General features: G+C 44.4%; 1 pseudogene; it reads left to right on the forward strand.

Moving 5' to 3' along the window:
* Positions 1-1,691: 1,691 nt before the first annotated feature.
* On the forward strand, positions 1,692-1,808 carry LOC136637569 (5S ribosomal RNA; annotated as a pseudogene).
* The last annotated feature ends 7,204 nt before the right edge of the window (positions 1,809-9,012 follow it).

Here is a 9,012-nt window from a genome sequence, read left to right on the forward strand (position 1 = left end):
TTTTAAAGCCATCTGAGCTAGTGGCAATCATTGTATTTTGTGGCAATGAATTCCATTGCCTAATTATGCACTTATGAAGAAGTATCTCTTTTTGTCCATCGTAAATGTTACACTTAACAGTTTCATTCGATGATCCCTGGATTGGATCTATTCTTGTGAGAAACAGAGAAAAATTCTCTCTCTGCACCATGCCTAATTTTTTAAAATTTCAGTCATGTTCCCCCTTGCCATATTCCAAGCTAAAAGCCCCAGCACTTTAACCTTACCTCATAACAAAGGTCTTCCAGCTCTCTGATTATTTTGGTTGAACTTTTTGCACCCTTTCCAGCTCTACAGTGTCCTTCTTGAGATGTGGTGACCAGAACTGTACACAGTAGTCCAAATGTGGCAGCACCATAGATGGGTATAGGGGTATTATAATATTAGCAGTCTTACTCTCTATCCTTTCCCTAATGGCACCTAGCACGAAATTTGCCTTCTTCACAACTCTCCCACACTGGGCTAGCCATGAGAGCCTCTGCAAGGAATGAGTTGTAGACTTAAAGCCTTAGAATGATGTTCACCAAAATGCTTGCTGTCAGAAAATAAATCTGTATAGTCTCTATTTTTAGACTTTTTTATGAGCTGACCAAAATATCTGTCAGCCTTTGTTACTGTAGCATATTTTTTTACCCTGAAGCAGTGAAATTTTCATTATTTGTGCCTTTATATCCTTGTGATAATATTGGATTTGTGTTGGCTACAGTGCCTGCCTCACACATCTAAACTGCTTATTGGAAACAGGGATAGGATCCAGAGCCTATTTGGGATAGAAAAACAAAAGAATGAATGTCTCTAACATTGCACGGCTAGTACTAGTTTTCATGAACTTTACAATCCTATATCTTTAGCTAGTTTCAGCAGATGTGATACATGCAGGTTGGGGGGGTGTAACTGGAGTCCTGGACAAGATGGGTCACCAGACTGTTTGAGGATAGGAGGGAGAAGAGCCACTGAACAAAGATGTGGCTTGGAAACGAATCTTTCCGCATGGAGTACTGGAGGAGACAAGGTCAGAGAGGAACCTGTTTCTTCCTCCACCAGGCAGGGTTACACTGCCTCCCCAGGCGTTGTTGCTGACAGGGGTCATGAGACCAGCATGTCTATTTCCTGTCCTGGCTGACTTCCTCCTTGGTTGGTTGGTGGCTTTTAAACCTCATTAACTCCGGGACATAGAGCAAGGACTTGAACCTGAGATGTTCAAGTTCTGCCCCTGTAAAGAATCTTCAGGAAAGTGGCTTTCTCTCAGCCTCCATCTCCTGTTAGTAATAGTGATCTGCCTCACAATTTTGCCTGTAAGAAAATCAGAAAAAATAACTATCCTTACAAATTAAACATGCCAAATAAAAACTAATAGTAGGATTCACAATCCCACTCCTCTAATGTTCTCAACAGAACCACAGTGCTTTCACCACTGCTTGGTGTTTTCCTATTCTCTCTTTTCCTTTCTCCTTATCTGTCTTCCCAATTTCTGCCTCCTTCCAACTTTTTCTTCAGTTGCCTTCCTTCTTTCCCCCTTCTGCTTCACCAGTGCATAGCAACCACAGTGTGACAGCAACACAACCTCCTTTTCTCTTTGGGAATGCTCAGGCCTATACCACTTTCACTTCAGTGTGTATTTCGGGCAGGAAGGATGTTCCATAATACAACAAAGCAGCAACTGTTACCCTGCACATGCCCGATCTCATCTGATCTTGGAAGCTAAGCAGGGTCAGGCCTGGTTAGTACATGGATGGGAGACCGCCTGGGAATACCGGGTGCTGTAGGCTTATACCATAGTCTTTCGAGACTGAAGGTTGCCAACCATAATACAGCAAACCTCCCTGTGCATTGAAAAATAAAATATGAGGGAGAAAAGTTCTAGCCTAGACTTCTTTCTGTTGTGCAACTTGGTATGAGCAACAGTGTTGTTTTTTTTAATAGGGCCTTGCACTTGTGGTCAAGTGATACAATCCACGAATCACTTTACCACCTCATCTGTGTGAACTAGGCCTCAGTCTCTTAGCCACTGTGTTACAGCAGCTCTTAATGTAGTTCTGCAGCAGTTGAGGATTGACCCCTAAGTGAGAATAAACCAAAAAGGTCCTTAAGTGGCCAAATTGGGTGGCCTGAAAATATTTGGTTTAAGGAGCAAGGGCCATTCAGAGTGTGTAATCCTACAGATAAACAGAAGAGAAACCGAAGCCTTAACTGTTGCATTTTTTGACTTGATGCTCGTGCATGTCTCCCTGTATCACTATCAATCAGTACCCTGCCGGGCAGCAACAGAAGCCGAAAAGCAAAAAGAACCTTGTGAGAATAAATTGAAACCCATTTTCATTGGGAGACAGGCTTAGAGAAGATTTTCCCAAAGAAAGCTATGTCAGTAGTTGTTTAAACACACATAAGTAAACAATTTATGTGAACAAATTGGCTGAAGGGGCCTTTGTGGGGAGGGGGAGAGGAAATCTAACGGCTTCTTCTCATCAAAGATCTTATCAGCGCAAACCTGGCTTGGTGACAGGAGTAGCAACATTTCTTAAACACAAGTTCAGTTTAAGATGTTCTTGCTGTTTAGGGGAAGGTTTCTACTGCAAGGATCAAAACAGCATGGTGCCGAGAGCAGTGTTCTTTTAGTTTCTTTACTCGGAGACATGTTATTTCATACTCGTATCCTGCACATGCCCCGAGGAAGACAAACAAATGAACTGAAAGTACACAGTCAATTATACTTTAGTGTTGCATGAAGCATCACTGGCCAGATTAGTTTGGTGTAATGTGAAGCCCTAGGCGAAGCCTATGCGAATCCATAGGCAGACCAGGCATTATCCACTGAGGTCAATTATTTTACAAGTTTAAAGATCATGGCTTGCAGTTCCTGATTAGTTTACATATACTGTAGCTCCATCCCCCAAGCATGTTCGTTTATATGAAAGGCCACAAACAGGCATACGTATCTTGAGCAATCAATCCACTTTGCACACTTGCCCATTTTTGGATAGATTTGGGCAACCTTCCTAAGAGAGTTGCCTTCAGAAACAACCATTTCTTCCCTGTTCCAGAAGGGACAAGCTGGGCCAAATCCTGACTGGCTGTGACAGATAGCTGTGCGGAGTTCAAATTGGCTAGTCCAGCAATTCTCAATGCTTATCCCTCCACTGTACCGCTTCGCATGATCTCCCTATTGGAAGTACCACTGGAAGTAACTGGGTGATGACATCTTTGCCAGTTACTTCTGGATTGAGAGGCTAGATGTGACAAACACCAGTAAGAGGCTCAGGGTGGACAGGAAGGCCTGTTAGAGTGTGTGAAAAGCATGCTTTGGAGCTCTGCCACTGAGCCAAGCCTCCTACTGATGTTTGTCCTGTCACATTGTTCATCTCACTGCTGGGCTGCGGCTACCTGGGGGACCCACATGTACCATCAGACACCACTTGAAGTACCACTGATGGTACCTGTAGCACTGGTTGTGAAACACTGGGCTAGCCCTGAGAACCTGTGGCAACATATAATCATTTTCCTGCCCCTTCCTGGAGCAAAGTTTTATGTTTTTTAAAATTTATTATTTTTAAGCATTGGTTTCTTTATAGGTGGGAGTACATTATTTAAATTAAATTTAAAATTAAATAGCATGAACATATCTGTGTCTGATACCTCCTCCAGAAGACTGCTTTTCTGTATTGAAAGGAAAGTTCATGTTGACACTTCTGTAGGCAAAGTGTAGACACTTCTGTAGACACTTCTGTAACAACATTAAAAAAAAAAAAAACTCAAAAAACCCCCCAACCCCATACAGTCTTCTCTATCTTAATTGTGAAGATCAAATATACAATTTTGGACAATAGAGTACTCTGAAAAAGAATGAAGAAATCTAACTTTCCATGATCATTATCATCTTGTACAATATTGTCAAGAAGCACAATATGGCCTAACCATTACCATAAATCTGTACAGGACACAGAGAGCTAGTTTTTGCTTTTAACTGAATACCTGTAAATAACAGGTTGTTTTGTATTGAGCAGTTATGTACTCCTACCTATAAATAATGCTCTCTTGCTTTTGGAAGATCTTAGCATCCGTCCAGAGTTGTCTTCTCCCTTTGACAACACTAGAGATAGTGCACCAGACTGAAGATTCTGATCTCATCTCCAGCAAGGGTGAGAAGAATTAGGAGTTTGACCTTTAGAAATGACTTGGAGCCAGGCCTTTCATTGTTGCTGGCTGCAATTTTAAGATTCAAGACATGCTTTATATAGGCCTTGTCTAATTTGGAGATTGTGAGCACCTGGGTAGGGCAGTTTTTCCCCCTAATTTCTGCTGTGTAGTATACTCCATGATGGGTATGGAGGTTTGGTCTTACTGGCATGCACTTTCTTAGGCATAGCAACATGTTCTGCTTGTTAAAGCTGCGCGTTGTTAAAATCCATCTCTACTTGGATGCCCATCCTGTACATCTTGGCCTCATGTCTGATGCTTGGGAGGAGGGGTTGTCCATGATTTCGCACTGAAGCAGGTGAATCGTTCCCTGTTGATTAACAGGGAAAGTATAACTACATATACTCATTATAATCCCTAATACCCTGGGTATTGGGAAGGGAGCAGAAATGAAGCCCTCTACTCACAGCAGTGAGCTGGTGGCTAAGAGACTGAGCTGTGACTTAGGATTCCCTTGGTATGACTGTCACCTCTACCATGAATCCATTAGGTCACCTTCCAGTTCAGTCCTACCTAAACTCCCATGCAGTGATGCAGCAGTGCTGGCGTGGTCTCTGCTGCATCCCGGGTGGGGGGAGTTTTGACTGCTGTTTCCTTTTTTCCCCCTTAGCCCCGCAGCAGCCACTGTGGGGCAACTTGGGCCTGTACCGGTTATATCGGTGGTGCCTTTGTTGCTCCATGCAGGTGGATCAGGCCTGGGAAGGGCTTGAGTTTTGGCATGCACCACTGCTAATCCTGCCCCTTCCTGGGCCCAATCTGTCGCATTTCCTTCCCATTCCACCCCTCTCTGCTGTGTCCCACCCCTTGCACTGTACTTACCTGCTCCTGTGGGCCTCTTGACAACTGTCAGCATGTGTGGGAATACTCTGACTACACTTTATAGTGCTGTGTCGCACTTTTGCAACAGTGCATGCCAGTGGACCATGTGTTCATTGGGAGAACAGGGTTGGGCCATTAGTCTCTCTGGTTCAGGTGCATCATACCCAGATGTCGTGTCGAGGATCAAACAGGTCAACCAGGGTGAGGGCTTCCCACCCACCAGAAGCCCTATGTGACCAGACCACCACCATCAGAAGCAGTGGTAGTGCCATCATGGGGTGGTTAGGGACACTATGGGGGGGGGCAGTGCAAGAGTTTGTGCTAATGGTCCCAGCACCATGGCTCCAAGACTATACACATCCCATTCCTTTTTGTAACCAAAATTCTTCTTAATTGGCATTTATAAATATATGTTTCTTTATCATAATATATTTCCAAATTGCTCTGGAATTCTAGCAATTGAAGAAATTTCCATTAAACACATCCTGCTAGGCAATTCTAGCAGTTGAAGGCATTTCAATAAAACACAAACCATTCTGAGGCAGAAAAGCCAAGAGAGTCTAAGTCTTAATCAGCTCTGTTCCACAGTGGGGGTCAAGCCCCTGGGTGATTTTTAACCATATTGGCATAAATCAGGCTGTGGAGAGCAGGGAAACTCCGATTGCCACATGGTGAGAAGAGCGGGTCGTGTTACAGGCCCTTCATTAAGAGGCGGTGGAGTTTGGCTAGGGAGGTGAACTTTCAGCTGTATTAAAACAACAAGTGTGGGAAAAAGAATTAAAGAAGGCTAGAGTGAGGGAGTGCACCACAGAACAAAACATTCACCTGAGCATTATACAAGGCATCTGAACTTTGTCCATTGGGCAGTTTCTTAGAATAACAAAATGGATAGAAAAATAGACATGTTTTTCTGATCATGTTGTGGTAAATATTTTCTTGCTTTCATCCTCATAGTCACTGCATTGTAGAATGGGTTCCACCCTAGATAATTCATAATACATCAAATTTCATTAAATTGTTGTGAAAACACAACATGAGTGATTATGGCTGAGAAGATTTTTGTGGGAGGTTGAACTGGGACACCCATCAATAAAAGGCTTGGCTTCCATTGCTCATTCGGATGTGAAATGGGCAGCCCAAACCTACCTAAATCCCCACGTAGCAATGCAGTGATGCTTGCAAGGGCTATGCTACATCCTGAGGGGGGGGGGGGAGAATCTGTGGCTGCTAGAGATCTCCTCAGGTAAGGGGACATTTGTCCCCTTGCCCTGGTGTAAGTCCCAGCAACTGCAACAGGTCAACTCAGACCTGCATCAGTGATACTGCTGATGCAAGTCTGCGTTCAGCCATGCATGTGGATCAGGAAGGTGATCAGGATTTGGCCTGCTCTGCTGCTACCGAACTTGCCATTTCCCGGCCCTGATACCCAACCCCCACCCCATCTCTTCTCCATTCCACCTTTCCCTGCTCCATTCATCTGTGGGGGTGGATCTTGGTGGCAAGTGCACATGCTAGATCCTTTCCCCCCATTTTTCAGCCTGCCTGAGCCCCCTTTCTCTCCTTGGACTTGCTGAAATGTCTGCGTGACTTCCTCTTTGCCGACGATGCAGCTGTCACTACCCACTCTGCCAAAGATCTCCAGCAGCTCATGGATCGTTTTAGCAAGGCCTGCCAAGATTTTGGACTGACAATCAGCCTGAAGAAAACACAGGTCATGGTTCAGGATGTGGACTCACCTTCCTGCATTACAATCTCTGAGCATGAACTGGAGGTTGTCCATGACTTCGTGTACCTTGGCTCAACGATCTCCGACACTCTTTCTCTCGATACCGAGCTAAACAAGCGCATCGGTAAAGCAGCTACCACGTTTTCCAGACTCACAAAGAGAGTCTGGTCCAACAAGAAGCTGACGGAACATACCAAGATCCAGGTCTACAGAGCTTGCGTCCTGAGTACACTTCTGTACTGCAGCGAGTCATGGACTCTTCGCTCACAACAGGAGAGGAAACTGAGCGCTTTCCACATGCGCTGCCTCCGACGCATCCTCGGCATCACCTGGCAGGACAAAGTTCCAAACAACACAGTCCTGGAACGTGCTGGAATCCCTAGCATGTATTCACTGCTGAAACAGAGACGCCTGCGTTGGCTCGGTCATGTTGTGAGAATGGATGATGGCCGGATCCCAAAGGATCTCCTCTATGGAGAACTCGTGCAAGGAAAGCGCCCTACAGGTAGACCACAGCTGCGATACAAGGACATCTGCAAGAGGGATCTGAAGGCCTTAGGGATGGACCTCAACAAGTGGGAAACCCTGGCCTCTGAGCGGCCCGCTTGGAGGCAGGCTGTGCAGCATGGCCTTTCCCAGTTTGAAGAGACACTTTGCCAACAGTCTGAGGCTAAGAGGCAAAGAAGGAAGGCCCATAGCCAGGGAGACAGACCAGGGACAGACTGCACTTGCTCCCGGTGTGGAAGGGATTGTCACTCCCGGATTGGCCTTTTCAGCCACACTAGACGCTGTGCCAGAACCACCTTTCAGAGCGCGATACCATAGTCTTTCGAGACTGAAGGTTGCCAATACAATAGCTTGTGTAGGTTTCAGGAAATCCATAGGACACTGAGGACACTATGCAGATAAGGGATTGCCTCCCCCATCATTGGCTGCAGCACATGCTCTGTCAGGGTGACTGTTATGTATGCAAGTTATGCAGGATCGAAATCCTGCATAACTGATTGGCTCAGACTTATTGCTGGCCAATCGGATGTGGGATCGAAATCCTACCATCCGATTGGCCCTCTATTTAATGTTTCAACTGCACCAATCATGGGAAGTCTGGGTGGAGCTAAAGGGTATAAAAGCCAGGGGTGTTTGCTTTTTGTCAGATTCATTGCCAGGTCCTGTTCTGAAGTTGGAGTAAACTGTTATCTCTATGCCTTCCTTTATTCGCATGGACCCACTATATGACTACATCAGTATCAACAGTGGGGGATATGATTGGGCAGTCATCATGTTTATCCGTCCCTGAGCAGCTTTGTATATACTCTGGAAGGAACAGGAACTGCAAGTGTGTCCACATTTTTGCCTTATCCCAAATAGAATATTCCCATCTCCCCCCACTTACTTAGGAGATATAAAAGTTTCCTATGCAAGCACAGTTTATTCCTTGAGTTGGTGCAGGAGATGAAGAAAGATTAAAAACACTTTTTTATAGGTTAGGTGGTGATATGTAGGACCAGGAAGTGAGCGATCTCACTGAAACCTTTAAATACTTTATTCAAAGTTACTCGAACAGAGTCAAAGTTAACAGTACAGTTTCCAATGTCAGTGAGTTTTACGCCAACTGCTACATAGGAGGCCTGGCCAATAGAGCAAAGATGATCTAAAAAAAGATGGTCCAATCAGAAAGACCAAACACTCTTTTATTTTCAATGCTTGGGTGTGACTGATTGGCACTTCTGAAATTCAGGCCATGAAAGGGCTGAAGGAAAGATCTTGGCTTTAGCGTTTTATGATACAATCCATCAGTCATTATTGTGACCAAGCTCCATTAATATAAAGCAGGCAATGGTGTTCGATGCTGGCTGCATTGAAATGAATGGAAGTTGTGTATCAGCTGTTTCTAATGGTTTGTGCTCTTGGCATTTTTTTTTTTTAAATTCAGCTCCATTAAAATAACTTCTTGGATACTTACACAAAATCATTTTGTGCATCTTTTCTAGAAAGCATATTCTATGTGCTCACATGTCCTTGAATTGTGATTAGCAAGGTGGGGTGAAGTTCAATATATTTAAAAACATCTTTTTAAAAATGGTTTTTTGGACATGTGAGGAGGTAATCTCACCATTTTTGACTCTGAACTCCTCAAAACAGATGGTATGAATTTTGTACCTAAGCTTACTCAGCACTTACTGCCGGCTACTAGATTAGTTCTGGCAGTTGGCTGGAAATTTTCCATTCCTCTG

Source organism: Tiliqua scincoides, chromosome 1, assembly GCF_035046505.1.
Source record: "Tiliqua scincoides isolate rTilSci1 chromosome 1, rTilSci1.hap2, whole genome shotgun sequence".
NCBI classification, from domain to species: Eukaryota; Metazoa; Chordata; class Lepidosauria; order Squamata; family Scincidae; genus Tiliqua; species Tiliqua scincoides.